This window comes from Alligator mississippiensis, chromosome 12 (assembly GCF_030867095.1).
Source record: "Alligator mississippiensis isolate rAllMis1 chromosome 12, rAllMis1, whole genome shotgun sequence".
Lineage (NCBI taxonomy): Eukaryota > Metazoa > Chordata > Crocodylia > Alligatoridae > Alligator > Alligator mississippiensis.
This window is the reverse complement of record NC_081835.1, coordinates 28,272,022-28,289,146: the sequence shown is the minus strand read 5'-3', so window position 1 is coordinate 28,289,146 and position 17,125 is coordinate 28,272,022. Positions and strand designations below refer to the sequence as shown.

General features: G+C 45.6%; 1 protein-coding gene across 2 annotated transcripts in view; it reads left to right on the top strand.

Moving 5' to 3' along the window:
• The first annotated feature begins 5,014 nt into the window (after positions 1 to 5,014).
• FBLN2 (fibulin 2) overlaps positions 5,015 to 17,125 on the top strand; it is a 243,105-nt gene continuing 230,994 nt past the window's right edge. Inside the window, exon 1 of one of the 2 annotated variants that reach the window (XM_059715805.1) lies at positions 5,015 to 5,163. The gene's annotated coding sequence lies outside the window, so the exon portion shown is untranslated. Of the gene's footprint in view, positions 5,164 to 5,198; positions 5,290 to 17,125 lie in introns of those variants that run through there. The other variant, XM_059715804.1, reaches the window with a different exon arrangement.

Below are 17,125 nucleotides of genomic sequence, written 5' to 3'. Positions count from 1 at the left end.
ACATCTATTACTGGTCAGGGGGATAGCACTGGCCCCTTTCTCTGGGGAGCATGGTCACCTACACAGTAGGGCTGTGCAAAATGGCTATGTTTCATTTCTGTTTCAGATTCAGCCATTTTGGAGGGACAGTGATTCATTCTGGTGTTTTGGATTGCTGTTTTGTTTCAATTCGGACAAATCTTTTTTGGAGTTTTGGTGCTGATTCAGAGATTCATATCAGCCGGGGTGAGGCAGGCACAGCTGGGCGGCTGCAGGTTCTCCCACGGCTCCTCTGGCTGTGCCTGCTGCGGGAAAAGCCCCATGGCTGCCCTGCCTGGTCCTATCCCCCACCCAGCCCCGGCTTCCCGGCGCTTAAAAAAACCCCCAAAACTCTGCACTCACTGGCTCTAGTAGTGGCAGTCAGGGTCTTTGAGGGCTTGTGGCAGAGCCCCCCTGCACAGTGCAGGGCAGTGTGGGGCAGTGAGAACCCCCTGCCTGGTACCCGTGCAGCAGCTACCCCATAGCGTGAGTGCAGCACAGCTTGGCAAGGTGCTGCATACTGTCTGGGAGCTGAGACTGCTGGGGCTCAGTGGTGTTGGGCTCTGGCTGACTGCTGGAGCCACCCCAGCTCCCAGACAGTGCATGGTGCTCTGCTGAACCACTCTGCACCCATGCAATGCAACAGCTGCTGCGCGGGTGGCAAGCAGGGGGGAGCGATTCCTGCTGCCTCCCACTGCCCCATGCTGCATGAGAGGGCTCTGCCACAAGCCCCCAGAGGCCCTGATTGTCAGTAACTAATCAGGCATAAATTTGATACCTGCATGAAGCAGGTATTAAGTCGCCATATTTACTGTGCAATATAGGTGTGCATGTATAGACGTGCACCTGTATTGTGCAGTAATTTTGGTTACTGTGCAATAAATGCGTGCATGTAAATGCGCCCAGGTAGACATGCCCACTGGCAATTAAAAGGGGGATCCTGTGGATTTCTGTTATTCTTGTATCCCCCAAGTCACATGGCAATTCAGTTCAAAATGTAACATGTTAAATCTATGTTAGCCTTTGTGTGGGGCAATTCTATGGTAAGGAACCACCCACCCTGGAAAAGGAACCCCACAGTCAAATCTCCTGCTTAGCTCCCGGAAGAAAACCCACTTTTTGAAACAGAATCAGTGAGGTTCTAGTGCCTAACGAGGGGTTGAGCGATGCCTAGGATCATGGAATAAAAGTCCCAAGATAACCTATTGGTTAACATTTCTCTTCAAGGGAATAGTCGCGTGCCTAAAGAATTCTTTCTCTTACTCCCTGAAGCTTGTTTCTTAAGGGTGTATTAATTCAAATGAGAAACTAATGCAATTATATTCTCACACAATCTGTCTTGCTTACTCAGTCCCCAAATGGGCAATTTCTTTGTTTGTTTTGCATTTTTTTCCAGGAACGATGGATGTTTCCATCTTCTTGGCTTCATAAAATCCTAAATGTATTACTTGTACAAAATGGGTGCATCTACATGTTCATTAATGCACCTTAGATACTGTGCATTTAGTTTAGTACTTGTTTAATAAAGTACTAACTAAATGCGCAGTACTTAGAGTTACAGCGCAGTAGCGCCAGTGCATGATTATTTAGTGAAGTTTACTGAGCATTAGCTTAATAACACTGCACAGTAGGCTATTAGCATGTTTTTTGCTGTGATGCTACTGCACAGTGTTATTAGGCTAATATGCAGCAAGTATCTTGTGTAGACGTGCCCTTTAGTTTGGCATTAACACAAAATGCTATAGAATGTTCTCCTGCAATATAAGTTTCATCTGAATCTCTCTCACTCGTTCAGGGAACAGCAGATATTTCTGAAGATCCAGTGAAATAGGTGGAAGAACTGAGGAAGGACTATATAAAATTTGCATTTTTAAAATTGGGCACTAGGCTTCCCAAGGTTTGTTTAACTCAATAGTTAAAACTTTCAGCAGATTGCATATAAAGAACCATCCCATTTATACAAATAGCACTTTGTACTACTATTCTGAGCATATTATAATGCATATCAGGACCTTTATGAATGAGCTAAGGGTTATATCTCTATTTTATAGATCAGGGAAACTGAGGTACATGGGGATTAGGCACATGATGATGCAAGGAATCATTGGTAGTGTCAGGACCAGAGCTGGCATTCCAGTACTATAGTGCAATGGCAGTGCTTCCCTGCTGGTTAAATGATAACTAGAAGCTCTTAGCCTGTCTATTGCACTAGAACTTGTACTCCTGATACCACCAGTGGAGCTAACAGTGATAGTACTGACATTTTAGGAAAAAGAGGAAGGAATTTAGGTGGAAGTTGTAACATAGCCTGAGATGCCTAAAATCACTACTGGATCTCATGGTCATTCCCATTGCACATATATGAGTAGCTGAGAGCAGGTTACTTTACAGTATCATCCAGGACTGAGTGGGAAAGGTACCGGAGGACTAGGTGTCAGAAAAGATGAGTTTTTCCCCCAGCTCTGTCACTAACCTAATGTGTAACTCCAGGCAAGGAACTCCAGATCCATGCCTCTATTTCTCTTCCTGTGCAGTTTTGCACTTGGTTGACAGCGCATAACACTCAGTGATATGTGCTGTAAGCAACTGGTTGAGGAGAATATAAGCTGCACTTGCACCTGAAAAACTCTGTTCTTTCTGTTTATAGATAGGAAGTTACCTGAGTCCTGATGCCCAAAATCTGTCTGTTCTTCACTGAGGTTTTGTCTTGTTGGCTGGGACATCCCACAAAAGAAAAAAGGTCATTTTGATGGAAGTTTCTTCCCAATATAACAGTAACATTTTTGCTTAACACAATCATTTTGCATTTCTTGAGGGTATAAAGTGATTATCAGCAGAAAATTACGCCTCTCTGTCTCCTTGTTTAATACTGCACAATATAGTAGTTCTATTTTCTTAAGAACTGGATGGTGTCGGAGACCAGATGCTATGTTACTGTGGGCTGCACAGTTCAGATTTGGTGTTTAAAAGAACTCAGCTTCCATTTAAGGCATTTATACGTGTGGTCCAGAAGTGGGGTGGGGGGGAGGGTGCACTTTAATTAGAACAGCTGCAAGAGCTGCTCTAATTACAGTGCCCAGAGCATCTTGTGTATCAGTGTCCCGGTCCTTAAAAATGGCAGTGGTGGGGACACTTTAATTAAAGCTTGTCAAAAGAGCTTTAGATAATGTGACCCCCCTGCCAATTTTAAGCGGAGGGACACTGATACACAAAATGCTGGAGGCTGCTGGAGTGTGGTAATTACTACGCTCCAGCAGACTTGATTAATCGAGTCTGTTCCAAACCGCTGTAATTACAGCACCCCCCGGAGCAGCCTTGCTGCTCGTGTATAGGCCCCCTTAGACACCACACAGAGTGGCCAGAGTTTCAGGAACCCAGCATGCTGGGTCAGAAGTATCCTGAAAATGTACCTCTATTTGACACAATAGGAGATGCTGGGTTCTGAACCCTTCTCAAAATCTGGCCCTTGGTTCAGTGCCTATATGAGTTTCATACATAAATGAGTTTTGAAAATCTCACCTCATTAAAAGTCTCTCAGCACTGTTTAGTTTTCACTGTACAAGGTCTGAGCAGAGAGAGGACGTTATGTGGAGTAGTGGTCTAGGCCAGTGGTGCTCAGCCTCTGTGGCTCTGCAGGCTGGAAGAGCAGTGTAGGGTGGGCCTGTGAGCTGGATTCTGCTGGTTGGTCCATGGGTGCAATCTGGCACGCTGGTACAACCCCAGGCACTGCATCTGGCCATGAAGCAACCACATGCCAGCATGATCTGCCATGTGGGACTCCCCATGGGTCCAGAAATTTGGCAGCAGGGAGGGGCAGTAATAGCGTTAATTGCTGTGACTTAGTGAGCAATTAACACTCTCACTATTCCCATGCCCCCTGAATTTCCAGATCTGAGGGGAGCCCCACAGGCTGGATGACCTGGCCCTGCAGGCTGGAGGTTAAGTATCACTGGTCTAGGCAGATGTTTGGACAAAAAAACTTGCACAATACTGAGACCCTCTCATGAGTGGCTCAACCACAGTTTGGGTCTTATTCTACTTGTCTTATCTGTGGTGGCTAAATCCACAAGGACCTCTGTAGTCTACAAACACCTTGGCCATTCTTACCTTGCATGGCCTGTTCCTGGAGGGATGTAGTGTCCTTTTTTGGTTTTTTTATATAGATAGTGCATTAGGGCACAGAGAGATTGAGTGGCCCAGGATCAGTAGGGACTCTTATGGCAGAAATAGAAGCAAAAGTTATGTGTACTCCATACTACAAGAACCTGTGTTGTTTACCAGGTGAGTCAATAGCCAGTCTCCCCCTATGCGAGAATGTAGAAAGCTACACTAAACTTCCTCCATTTGGAAGTTATTCTTAGGGGGCCCTGAGTTATTCTTTTCCAGCTATCGAGGATATTTTCTTGGTGACCCAGTACTCCCAGGCCTTTGTTCTTTCCTTCGAACTTGTCTTTAATGCATGCCAGGATGGGGATTCTGTAAACAGCCCTTGTCTTCACATACATACGATAAGCGGCCGATCTGATACTGAGCTTACAATTGCAAAGACCCTCTGCAAATCTGGAGTCAGTGCAAAGAAAGCAAATAGACACATGGAGTTTAGCAGCCAGCAGCGGAACCTGAAGAACACATACAAGCAGTCCCTAGTGCCGTGTTAAAGCACGGAGTTATAATCATTTTTTTAAAGGAAGGTCTGGGCTTAACTTCAGCAAACTGATGTGGCTGGGCAGTTTTGCGCGGCCTGGTGAGGCGGGCTTGGAGTTTTCCCCCCTTTTTTCTGAAACCAGGAAATAGAATGCAGATTTTTTCTTCTCCGCCTGCTATAAAACAGACTCTTTCATTGCTTCAATATGTCCAGCTCTTCGTTTGCTTTGTGGACTGGATGCCTCCACGCGCTGCTGGAAGGTGTTGTAGGGAGACAGGCTGCTGGGGAGCCTCCTCCTTCCTCATACGGAGTACAAGTTTCCAGGTTTCCCTTTCCACCCCCGATTTGAGCGCCGGGCCGCAGCTGGCTGCCCTGCCCAGGTGGGCACCCGGGGGCTCGGCCGTCCGCTCCGCAGCATCAGCCCGGGGGGCCGAGGTGTCCGCGGGCCGGGGGCAGGCTGCGACCAGCCGTGATTGATGGGCCCTCGCCCCGGCTCTCAGGTTAGGTAAACACTCCTCGCAGTTGGTCAGTTTGAGCGCAACTTGGTTGGTCCCTCCCCTCCTGCTCAGGCACCCCCGGCCGGAGCCGCGGCGGCAGCAGCGCCCGCCCGCCCGCCCGCGCACGGGGTAAGTGTCCGCTCTTGGCGCGGGAGAGGCCCGGGCCAGGACCCCCGCCGCCGCCGGCTCCCGCCGCTTGGCGAAGCCCCGCGGTCCGCGTCGAGGCTGCAGCCCCGAGCAGCGTGCGGGCATGTGGTCCTCGCCGCTGCCGGGACGGCGGGGGTGGGGGCGACACTGCTTCTCACGGGGCTCCCGAGGGTGCCTCACGCAAGCCCAGAGGGAGCCGGAGGGAGGATCGGGGGAATAGAGGGGACAAGAGCAGAAATGCTTGCTGCTTAATCTTCCTGGGCGCCAGGTGGCATGCGCTTGGCGGGCGCAGTGGCCCTGGCACCTCAAGCGGTGTTCCTTGCACATGCTTGAAGACACGAGCCATCTGACTTCCAGGGCCTGGCAGTCCAAGGGCTCCAGGCAGCGGGCAAGAGGATACTAGAATCCTTCCTGACCCGCTTGGTTAGGGGCAATTTGTCCCTGGCTCCTGCTCTCCATGCCACCGCTTCTCTTGTCTTATTGTCCTTTGTGCTCGATGCCTCTGCTGGACTGTCTACCCATGTCCAGAGCTGAGGAGTCTGTGGGAGGAGGGTGTAATCAGACATGCACGGTTTGCACCACCCGCTGGATGTTCTTTTGATCTCACTGGCTATGTGATAGCGATTGGCCTTTCTTCCCCTCTCCTGGCACAGAAGGAAAAGACGTTATTGTTGTTAATCACATTAGTGTCGGGTTTCTTAGGTTGGCGCTCAGTGCCCAGAGGCGCTGGATTCAGAGACAGTGTTTGGAGCCTAGTTGTTGTTGCATCTCTCTGATAGATCAGCAGCATCTAACCCACCTACAAGTTCCCCATCTTTGTTCCAGAATCGCCTCCTTGTTCCAGAGCTGGAGAGGATTTTGAACACTGTTCACGCATGGATTCTGTGCTGGTTTAAAACTGTAGGTTACAAGCAGGTATAATGTTCGTTTTTAAACTGAAATGTTTATGCCTCCTGCAACATGGATGTGCATTCAGTTACACAAGAATGAAGTCATGCTAGTATAGCTTCTCATATAGCACCTTTTATAAAGATATAGCTGTTTCTTACACTAATGTCTTGTGCATGCTGAGATTTGCCTCCTTGTGTAGAATTAGATTACAGTGGGAAAGATTGTAATGCATTTACTTTTTGGGGAATTGGAACGGAATAAGATATTCCATGAAAAATAACTTTTTGCTAATATAACTGCTGCATAAAAACATCACCAGAAACCATACTCTTAACCAAAATGATGATCAGTAAAGGTCTTTGGCCTATGGCAGTTGTGCCATTTGATTCTATTGGTATAATTAAGTTGTACCACTTATCTATGTTGACAGAGCAACAGAGTCCCAAAGTTGTTATGGATGCTTCTATATATAGCAAGTTGTACTGCAGGTAATTTGGCTTATGTAGAGAAGAAATGTATGTTGAAGTCTCTGAGAATAGCTAAATCAGTCATTCTCAATTTTGTTAGATGCAAGGGACTCCCTTTGAAAATGCCAGCTCTTAGTTTTCACTCGTATTTTGATTACGGAAAAGTAATAGAAGAATTCTTCTGTTACAAAGACCTCGGAAGGACCACAGCAGATCTGAATGGCTCCAACGCTGTGGATTCTTATTTGAAATCTCTGGATTTACCTTGTTCAAGTATTTGCACACCTAACAATTCTAATATTACACGGCATCCTGTTACAGGGGTGTAAGTTGTAGCCGTGTTGCTCTAAGGACATAGGCAGGCAAGGTTCTTTGGGTAAATCTGATATCTTTTGTTAGACCAACTCATAGTTGGAAAGAGTCTTCTTTTTCCAACTATTTGAGTTGGTCTAATAAAAGATATCAGATTTACCCAAAGAACCTTGTCTGCCTATGGCATCCTGTGGCACTTTTAAAAGAATTTTACAGTGGTACCCTAGTTGTACCATGGTATCCTGGTTGAGAAGCACTGAGCTAGATCAGCAGTTGGCAACCTTTTAAGACTGGGTTGACCCAGTTCAGGTCAGAGGTGGGTGGGTAGGTACTGGGACTCAGCCACTGCCTATGTTTTTCCTTGCAGCATGCAGGGAGATTTGAGAAGAGTGCTTGCAGCTGGTACCTTTCCCTGTGGCAGTAAGGGAAAGCAACTGCTGTTGAAGTACCAAGTCCACAGGCCAGATCAAATGGCTTTGCAGGCTGTAGGTTGCCAACTTCTAGATAAATGATAACTTTTTTTTTAATTGAATCGGAGGCTCCCCCCTTAACCCCAGTATAGGCTCACTGAACATCTCTACAATTGGATTTGGTGGCCCTGGTCCAACTTTGACTGCCTCCTAAAACTCAGCTTGAGCTAACTTCGTTAACTTCTGTCATTATCTGTAGAGAGGGTCTCTGCTTGTTGAATGGTGACTTTTTTCTTGTCTTGCAAACTTTAGGCATACTGCAGCGTGCAAGTACAATCCTTGCACACTTCCTCCTGGACATATTCAGCCTGTTTCAGCTCTGTTTAATGGTTGTTTGTTGACTATCTGAGAGAAGACATCCTGCTGCATTTTTATGAATGGCCAGCTGAATTATAACTTGTAACTCAGGGCAGAATTTGCGCTGTCTCATTTAATGTGTATGTAGAGGAAGCTTTGCAAGCACTTATACACATGAGTAAGTGCCCTTGGGTCCTCATATTTATAAATGTTTGCTTATTGATATTATCCATTGGCTTTCCTAGAATCGTATGATAGGGGAGGGGGAGGATATCAGGGGGCATGGACAGGATCTCATAGGGCCTTTTTGACTTTCCTAGGTGACAGCGTAGATTTGATTTAAATCACATTGATTTAAATCATGACCCAAATAACGATTTAAATAATTGGCCAGGAAGCCTTAATTTGATTATTGTTTTCTATAGAAAGTGCATTCTTGTTGTTTGAGGTGCATTCTTGTTGTTTATTGCCTTGTATCAAGGACAATAAAAAGTCCTTTTTCAGATATGTGGGGAGTTGGAGGAAAAGCAAGGGCAACATTGGACCCCTGCTAAACCAGAAGGGACATCTGATAACTGACGCACAGGAAAGAGCTAACCTATTAAATGGGTGCTTTGCGTCAGTCTTTCATCAGTCCCATGGGATGCCCATGCCCACTACGGGACAGGGAGGTCTGGGTGAGGATGATCCCCTGCCCTCCATCAATGCTGACCTTGTGAAGGAACACCTTGAGAGGCTGGATACCTTCAAGTCAGCTGGCCCTGCCAATCTATACCCCAGGGTACTCAAGGAGCCGGCGAGCATCACAGCCCAGCCCCTGACACGGATCTTTGAGAACTCCTGGTGCTCTGGTGAAGTGTCCGAAGACTGGAAGGAGGCCAATGTGTGGTGCCTATCTTCAAGAAAGGGAGGAAAGTGGATCCAGCAAACTACAGGCTCATCAGCCTGACCTCTATTCCAGGGAAGGTCTTAGAAAAGCTTATTAAAGAGGCCATTCTTAATGGACTGACTGATGCCAACATCCTGAGGGATAGCCAGCACGAGTTTGTTGTGGGTAGGTCTTGCTTGACCAATCTCATTTCCTTTTATGACAAGGGAGACGAGATTGATGTCATATATGTTGACTTCAAAAAAGCCTTCGATCTGGTTTCCCATGATCACCTCTTGGCGAAACTGGCCAGTTGCAGCCTTGGGTCCACCATTATCTGCTGGTTGGGGAATTGGCTCCGTGGTCTGACTCAGAGGGTGGTAATAGATGGAAATCAATCATCATGGTGCCCTGTGACCAGTGGGGTCCCCCAAGGCTCTGTCCTTGTACCCATATCGTTCAACATCTTCATTAATGATGTGGACATCGGAGTCAGAAGTGGACTGTCCAAGTTTGCCGATGACACCAAACTCTAGGGCAAAGCATCCACACCTGAAGACAGGAGGACGATACAGGCTGACCTGGACAGGCTCAGCAAATGGGCGGATGAGAACCTGATGGTGTTTAGCACTGAAAAATGCAAGGTTCTCCACCTTGGGAGGAAAAACCTGCAGCATCCTTATAGGTTCGGCAATGCTACGCTGGCTAGCACTACGGAAGAAAGAGACTTGGGGGTCATCATTGATCACAAGATGAACATGAACCTTCAATGCGATGCTGCGGCTAGTAAAGTGAGCAAAACGCTGGCTTGCATCCAGAGATGCTTCTCAAGCAAATCCCAGGACGTCATTCTCCTGTTTTACTTGGCCTTGGTGAGGCCGCAGCTGGAGTACTGCATCCAGTTTTGGGCCCCCAATTAAAAAAAGATGCGGAGAAGCTTGAGAGAGTCCAGCAAAGAGCCACACGCATGATCAGAGATCAGGAAAACAGACCGTACGACGACAGGCTGAGAGCTCTGGGGCTCTTTAGCCTGGAAAAGCGCAGGCTTAGTGGTGATCTGATGGCCACCTATAAGTTTATCAGGGGTGACCACCAGTATCTGGGGGAATGTTTGTTCACCAGAGCACCCCAAGGGATGACGAGGTCGAACGGTTATAAACTACTGCAAGACCATTTCAGGCTGGATATAAGGAAGAATTTCTTTACTGTCCGAGCCCCCAAGGTCTGGAATAGCCTGCCATCAGAGGTGGTTCAAACACCTACATTGAATGCCTTCAAGAGAAATTTGGATGCTTATCTTGCTGGGATCGTATCACCCCAGCTGACTTTCTGCCCCTTGGGCAGGTGGCTGGACTCGGTGATCTTCCAAGGTCCCTTCCAGCTCTAATATGTATGAAATCTATGATATAACCTTCATTAAAATAGTCCCAAACAGGGTCTTTTTTACAGCCTGGCAAGCCTGCTGCCATGATAGGCTTTCCCTTTTACCACACTAGATCTCAGATCAGTGGAGAGGCTATACTCAGAAACTTATCCCTCAAGACTTCTGGAATAGTCTGCTCAAAATGTTTTTCTTCTATTTCTACTGCCTCTCCCTCCTTGCATTTATCTCCAGACTCCTCCTTGCCCAGATCTAGTCCACCCCCAACAATCCTCTATTTATTTAACTTCCTAAAACTTTGCACTTTTAGAGAGAGGTAAGGACTTGACTCTATTTACACAAACTTGCAGAGAGACAATAGGGCTGATGGGTAGGCAATCAGGTCTGTTCTGTCTCATCTCCATAGACTGCTGTTAACAAGGATGTTATCTCTAGAGACACAAATCCACAGTTTGAGAACTGAAACTAAGCATCAGAGAGATACTTAATGGGACCTTCTAGACTGAGCACTGGGTCCCATTGGGTCTTTAAACTTTAGTAATCTATAGAGGAGCCTCTGGGAACGCCAAAAAATTGGGGCCCTAATATACTCCATGGCCTGTTGTGACATATTTATAAAAATGTTTTAAAAAGTGTACATGAATATATTGTCTCATAGTATATAATTAGAAGTAATAATCCCTATTCCATGATGATATCTTTGAGCTCTAACATATCTTAAATTAAAACTATCTTTATATAGGGTTTTATTTTTTTAAAGCATTACAAATAAAAAATACGATTAAATAAAACAAAATTTGATTTAAATAAAAAAAGCAAAATTTTTTATTTTTTTTGTTTTTGTTTTTTTTTTTGGTTTGTTTGTTTTTTATCGTTAATTTTTATCCATCCTGTTAGGTGAACTTGGGCTGTGGATCAGGCAGATTCTCTCTTATTGGTCGTTCTCATTTGCTAGTTAGTATTATAGCCTTTTTTTCAGAGTTTAGTTTTGTTTTGCTGGAACTTTTTCCTAGCAAAAAACAGGGACTTCCAGATTGTCAGGGGATTATGGTTTGGGACCAACTTCCCTGTCTGGGATCCACAGATCTCAGCCTCTCTCTGCAGAAGTGGAGAGGTATACAGGGCTCTCATAGCCATAATATTTTGTCCCAGATTTTTTAAAAGTCTCTAACACGTGTTTATTAAGACATGAATCTCCCCTTGTTGTCCTTGGTGAGTTAAACTTGTCTGCTGACAGTATCATAAAATCATAGAAAATTAGTGTTGGAAGGGACCTCAGGAGATCATCTAGTCCAACCCCAACTAGATCATCCCAGCCAAAGCTATGTCTAGCTGGGTCCAAGGACGGAGATTCCACAACCTCTCTGGGTAACCTGTTCCAGTGTTTTACTACCCTTCTAGTGAGAATATTCTGCCTAATAGCTAACCTAAACTTTCCTGGCTGCAACTTGAGACTGTTGCTCCATCTGCCATCACTGAAAACAGTCTAGCTCCAGCCTCTTTAGAGCCACCTTTCAGGTAGTTGAGGACTGCTATTAAATCCCCTCTCAATCTTCTCTTCTCCAGAGTAAATAAGCCCTGTTCTTTCAGCTACTCTTTATAAATCATGTGCCCCAGCCCCCGAACCATTTTTGTTGCCCTCAGCTGGACTCGCTCCAGTTTGTCCAATCCTTTCTGTAGTGGGGGGCCCAAAACTGAACACATTAATCCAGATGTGGCCTCACTGATGCTGAATAGAGTGGAATAATCCCTTCCCTTGATCTGCTGGTAACATACCTGCCAATGCAGCCCAGTATGCCATTAGTCTTCTTTGCAACAAGGGCATTTTTTATTGTCCACTATAATGGCCAGGTCCTTTTCGCAGAGGAGCTACACAGCAAGTCAGACCCCAGCTTGTACTGGTGCATGGGATTGTTCCATCCTCAGTGCAGAACTTTGACTTGTTGACCCTCAAGTGATTTCTTTTAGCCCAGTCCTCCAATTTATCTAGGTCACTCTGAATCCTACTTTACTCTCTTGTGTATGTGGAAGTATCTACTACTTCCCCCAGCTTGGTGTTATCTGCAGACTTGCTGAGGGTGTGCTCTATGCTATCTTCAAGGTCATTGCTGAAGACACTGAACAAAACTGGTCCCAAGACCATGCTCTGGGTCACTCCACTTGATACTGGCTGCCAAGTGGACATTGAGCCATTGATCATTACCCTCTAAGTTGAATGCTCCAGCCTGTTTTCTATCTACAGCCTGTTTATCCAGCCTATACTTCCTTAGCTTGCCTGGGAGAATGTTGTGGGAGACTGTATCAAAAGCTAAAATCAAGGTATACCACATCCGTTGGTCTCCCCGCGTCCACAGAGCCAGTCATCTTATCATAGAAGGCAATTGGGTTGATCAGGCATAACTTGCCCTTGGTGAATCCATGCTGACTCCTCCAAGATGACTTTTCCTAATAACTTTCTTCTCTAAGTGCTTAGAAATGGATTCCTAGAGCATCAGCTCCATGATTTTTCTAGGGACTGAGGTGAGACTGACTGGTCTGTAGTTCCCTGGATCCTCCATTTTTCCTTTCTTAAATGTGGCCACTACGTTTGCCTTTTTCCAATCATCTGGGACCTCTCCTGATTGCTATGAGTTTTCAAAGATGGCAGCCAGTGGCTCTGCAGTCTCATCATCCAACTCCCTCAGCAACCTCTGGTGCATCGCATCTGGCCCCATAGACTTGTACGTGTCCAGCTTTTCTAACTAGTCCCTAATCTGTCCTTTTGCCACTGTTGGCTGCTTGCCTTCTTACCAAACTGTGCTGCCTGGTGCAGTAGTCTGGGAGCTGACCTTGCCTTTCAAGACTGAGATGAAAAAGGCATTGAGCACTTCAGCCTTTTCTGCATCCTCTGTCACAAGGTGGCCTCCACCATTCAGTAAGGGACCCACATTTTCCCTAGTCGTCTTCTTGCTACCAACATAACTGTAGAAACCCTTTTGTTCCCCTTCACATCCCTTGCTAGCTGCAACTCCAATTGCACTTTGACCTCCCTGACTTCATCCCTGCATGCTCGAGCAATGCTCTTAAGCTCTTCCTTAGCTATTTGTCCAAGTTTCCACTTGTTATAAGCTTCCTTTTTGTGATTTAGTTTACTGAAGAGTTCCCTACTAAGCCAAGCTGGTCATCTGCCATACTTGCGAGCCTTCCTGTGCATCGGGATGTTTGTTCCTGCACTCTCAGTAAGGCTTCTGCAAAGTACAGCCAGCTCTCCTGGACTCTTCTCCTCCTCAGTCTGGTTTCTCAGGGGATTCTTCTCATAAGTTCCCTGAGTGAGTTGAAGTCTGCTTTTCTGAAGTCCAGGGTCATTACTCTGCTGCTCTCCTTCCTTCCTTTCCTCAGGATCCTGAACTCAATCATCTTGTGGTCACTGCTGCCCAAGTTGCCATGCACTGCTACATTCACCCCAGGCAGATGTAGACAGCATGTTAAATACTGCACCAAGGAAGTTTTGCCATTCTTTAGCTATGTATTTATGTGATTACCATGCACAGTGTCCTGCTTTTCTTATAACTCTACTGTATCATGCAAAAAAGTTACAATTTTAACATTTTTTTGTAATTAAGGTTTTAAATTTGCAGGGGCAGCAAGCCAGCACCCTGGGGAAAGGAGTGAGTTGCCTTCTTGTGCTAGACATCTTTCTAATCATGTATGGCAGCTTATGCCTAGACAGGTCTTTGTGGGATTGCCAGGAGGCAGGAAGCATGCTGTCTTTCTGGCATTTCCCCTACCACTCTTAGTTTCCCTGGATGCCTAAGCCTCCTCACCTACCTCCTGAGGTGTATTTTACCCTCCACATTCATGCCTGTTTCTCCCATAAGATTTAATCATGGAACACAAGGCAAAAATAACCCTGAGTCTTATTTACTCCAACTCTTATCTTACATGTACCACCGATCTATGTTTCTGGAACAAGACTCTGATGTAGTGATATGGTCTCTCTCATTCACTTTTGTTTGGCTCTTTCCCCTGGTTTTCTTGCATGTATGGAAATGTTGATTTCCTGCCAGCTCAGGGGCACAATATTAAACTTTTTTTGTTTTGGCAGGGTATGATGTGACTGTCTGCAGTAGTAGACTCAGAGTCCTATCAAGGTCACTCTAGTCCTATGTCCTATGTTCCAATGGACAGTGAGTCAAAAGAACGAGTTTTCAGGAGCTGTTTGGCCAGGGAATGAATAGTTGGCTGCTGCTTATGCTGTTGTGGTGTACATGGGAGAGACCAAGTTGTTGAAACAAACGAATATGGTCATGTCCTGCTGGGAATATGGAGAGCTTCTAGTTGGGCCCGTGTGTTCCTTCTCTCCCTGAAGATCAAAACCAGGCCCTGTAAGACTGCATCCTCTTGTTCGTTTGTGTGACAACCTTTCACATTATTCACCCAGATAAAACTGTTAATTTAATTGTCCATTCTGCTTTTTAAAAAGTACATTCTTGTCTTAGTTGCTAATGAACTCTACCCTTGGACTGAATCCAAAATCAGAGAGCAGTTTAAATATTGCCACTGATCTATGCATATAATTCCCTTTCACTTCAGTGTCCAGATGTGACCTTAAAGCTTTCTAAGTAGAGGCAGTTATGGAAGTAGATGTTTGACTGAGATACGTCATTGACATAATTACTAGGTGCATTAGAACCTGTGCCTTTCCTTGGTGTGCTCTTATTTTTATGAATGGGCACAGGCAATGACAGCTGAGCTGTCCAAATCCATGCCAGGAATACAGTATTTGAAGGATACTGAAATGCAAACTTCAGAAATGCTTCTGTTATGGATAATGCAGAAGTGTCATAGTATCCTGGTGTTCATGTGCAGTATTACTCTGTTACTAGCTCAGATTGTACACTCTTCCTCCGAGATTGTCAGATAGTGATGGGGCAGCAAGAAAGTAAAAGTTCCAAGTGTCAGCATTGAAAATCTTTTGAGGTATGATGCTTTGCAAAGTGACGATGAAAAATTTGGACAATTTCACTTCAGAGAACAGATCCTGGTGTGTGTGGCAGTGTTCTTTTGCTGACTTCAGTCTCTAAAGTGGGATTTTTATTGCTGTTTAGTCCTATTAGCCCTTTGGAGTTAACACAAGTTGGAGTCAGTGAGTGTGGCAGGACACCTATGGTGTCTGCCACTTTAAGAGCTGGGATAAGCAGCTGGCAGGTGTGGTCCCCAGGAAATGCCAGGCCAGTTACCTCCCTGGTGAAAGGTGAGAAAAGGGTGCCTTAACCCCAGCCCCTGCCTTCAGGTGGGTTATTTAACACTGGAGGCAGTAGAGGGCCAGACGTGCCCAGTATGGCACCTGAGCCTGGTGGGTGCAAGACCCCAGAGAGTGGGTAGTGGGGCCTCAGGAAGGGGCATTATGTTCTGGTGTAGGGCCAGGGCTAAAGTAGGCCCACAGTTGAGCAATTGCTCAGTCAGTGCACAATGGGGTAGCAAGAGATGCCCACTATGTCGGGGCTGACCGGAGAGCGGGATGAGTGTGTCCTGAGGGGGCAGTGTGCAAGAGACCGGGTGAGAGCCAGTGGAGCATAAGAAGCCCTGGTGAGAGAGGGGTTGTGTGAATGTGGCATGTAACACGGCAATGTGAGAGAGACACAATTGTGTGTCTAGTTTGGCCTGGCCTTGAGCCAGCAATTGAATAGCAGGTCATTTGTGAAGCTTGCGATGCAGTACAGGGGTGGTTGGAGCTGCATACATAGGCCCAAGGGAGCGGGGCATTCAAAGGGCAGCCTCCCACCTAATTAAGACCATAATTATTTAACAGCTAGGCATGGCAGGTGAGAAGGTGGGTCGTGTGCCCAGAGGCAGGTGGGAGACCTGCACTGTGGCTGGTTGGGGAATTCCCACTTTGCCACAATGAGCTGGATTCCAGCTCTCTTTTTGAATTGCCAGTATTGTTTAGTAAGGTCTACATAGTTGTGTCTATGCATAACCACTCAAGAAAGTAGGCTTGTTCAGGGCAGTGATGATGTATGAGGCACAGCCCAAAAGTAGAGCTCTATTTTTTCTATTTATTTGAAAGAAATTACACATTTATAGTTGAACCATTTGCTTGGAACCAGTTTAAGCATATTATTCAGTTGCCTTTAATTTGCCTTGCATGGATATCGTTAATATAAACAACTTCAACAGGGTACTTAGCACACATTTCTTGGCTCAGTAGTGGGGTGGGAAGGAGCTGCTTGAACCATCTCAGTTTGTCTGCATAAGCGAACTCAGTGACCTGTTCTTAAATCAGTTGAAAAGCAGTCTTTTTAAAATTCTTTAAGAGTTTTTAAGATGGAAAACAGGAGACTCATAATAAACATGGAATCCAACAAAGTTGTATTACAGACTGACTTTTTAGAAAAGAACCACACTTTAAGTGTATGGAAAGGCCTGAATAAAGTATTCATTAACTGTTAAATTTTAACAATTATTGGGTTAAGAAATTAAAAGTAACTGTTTCAAAACAATTGTGTATTATAGCATTTTAACATAGCAGGATTTACTGTTATATTTCAAATGATTGCACTACAGTGCAAATGATTGATACATATCCTTACATGTTTTAACCTTGTTCCGGTTGACTGTAATGCATGCAAGAGTCCCACTGACTTTTGCATGTGAAAGAACTGCCAGATTTTAGTCTTGATAACAAAAACATTTGTTTTCTCCATTTTATAGCTCTTCTTTACAGTGGCTACACCTACACGAGATGCCGACTATGTAGTTGTTCCTGCGCAGTCATTTAGTACTTGTATTAAACGACTGCGCAGTAACGACTAGAGTTACTGCACAGTAGTGTTGCCAAACAGCTTTTTTCTGATGCTGATTGCACAGTAGCTCATTACTACTAGCATCACATCACACTTCCTGCCACACAGTGCTATTGTGCAGTAGTCTTGGACTACTGCTCAGTCAGCATCTCATGTAGACACGCCAGTGTGCATTATTTACAACTTTGGCAGTTCAGATACTACCAGTTCTATTGAATCAGTCAAGTCAAATGCTGAGGTGATTTGCACCTTGAGCAAACCCACTGCTTTTGGGGATACCTAGGCTGTGCGCCCATTCAGATTGCTGTCTTTGCAGCATGGAGAACACCTGAATGTGCAACGTGTCG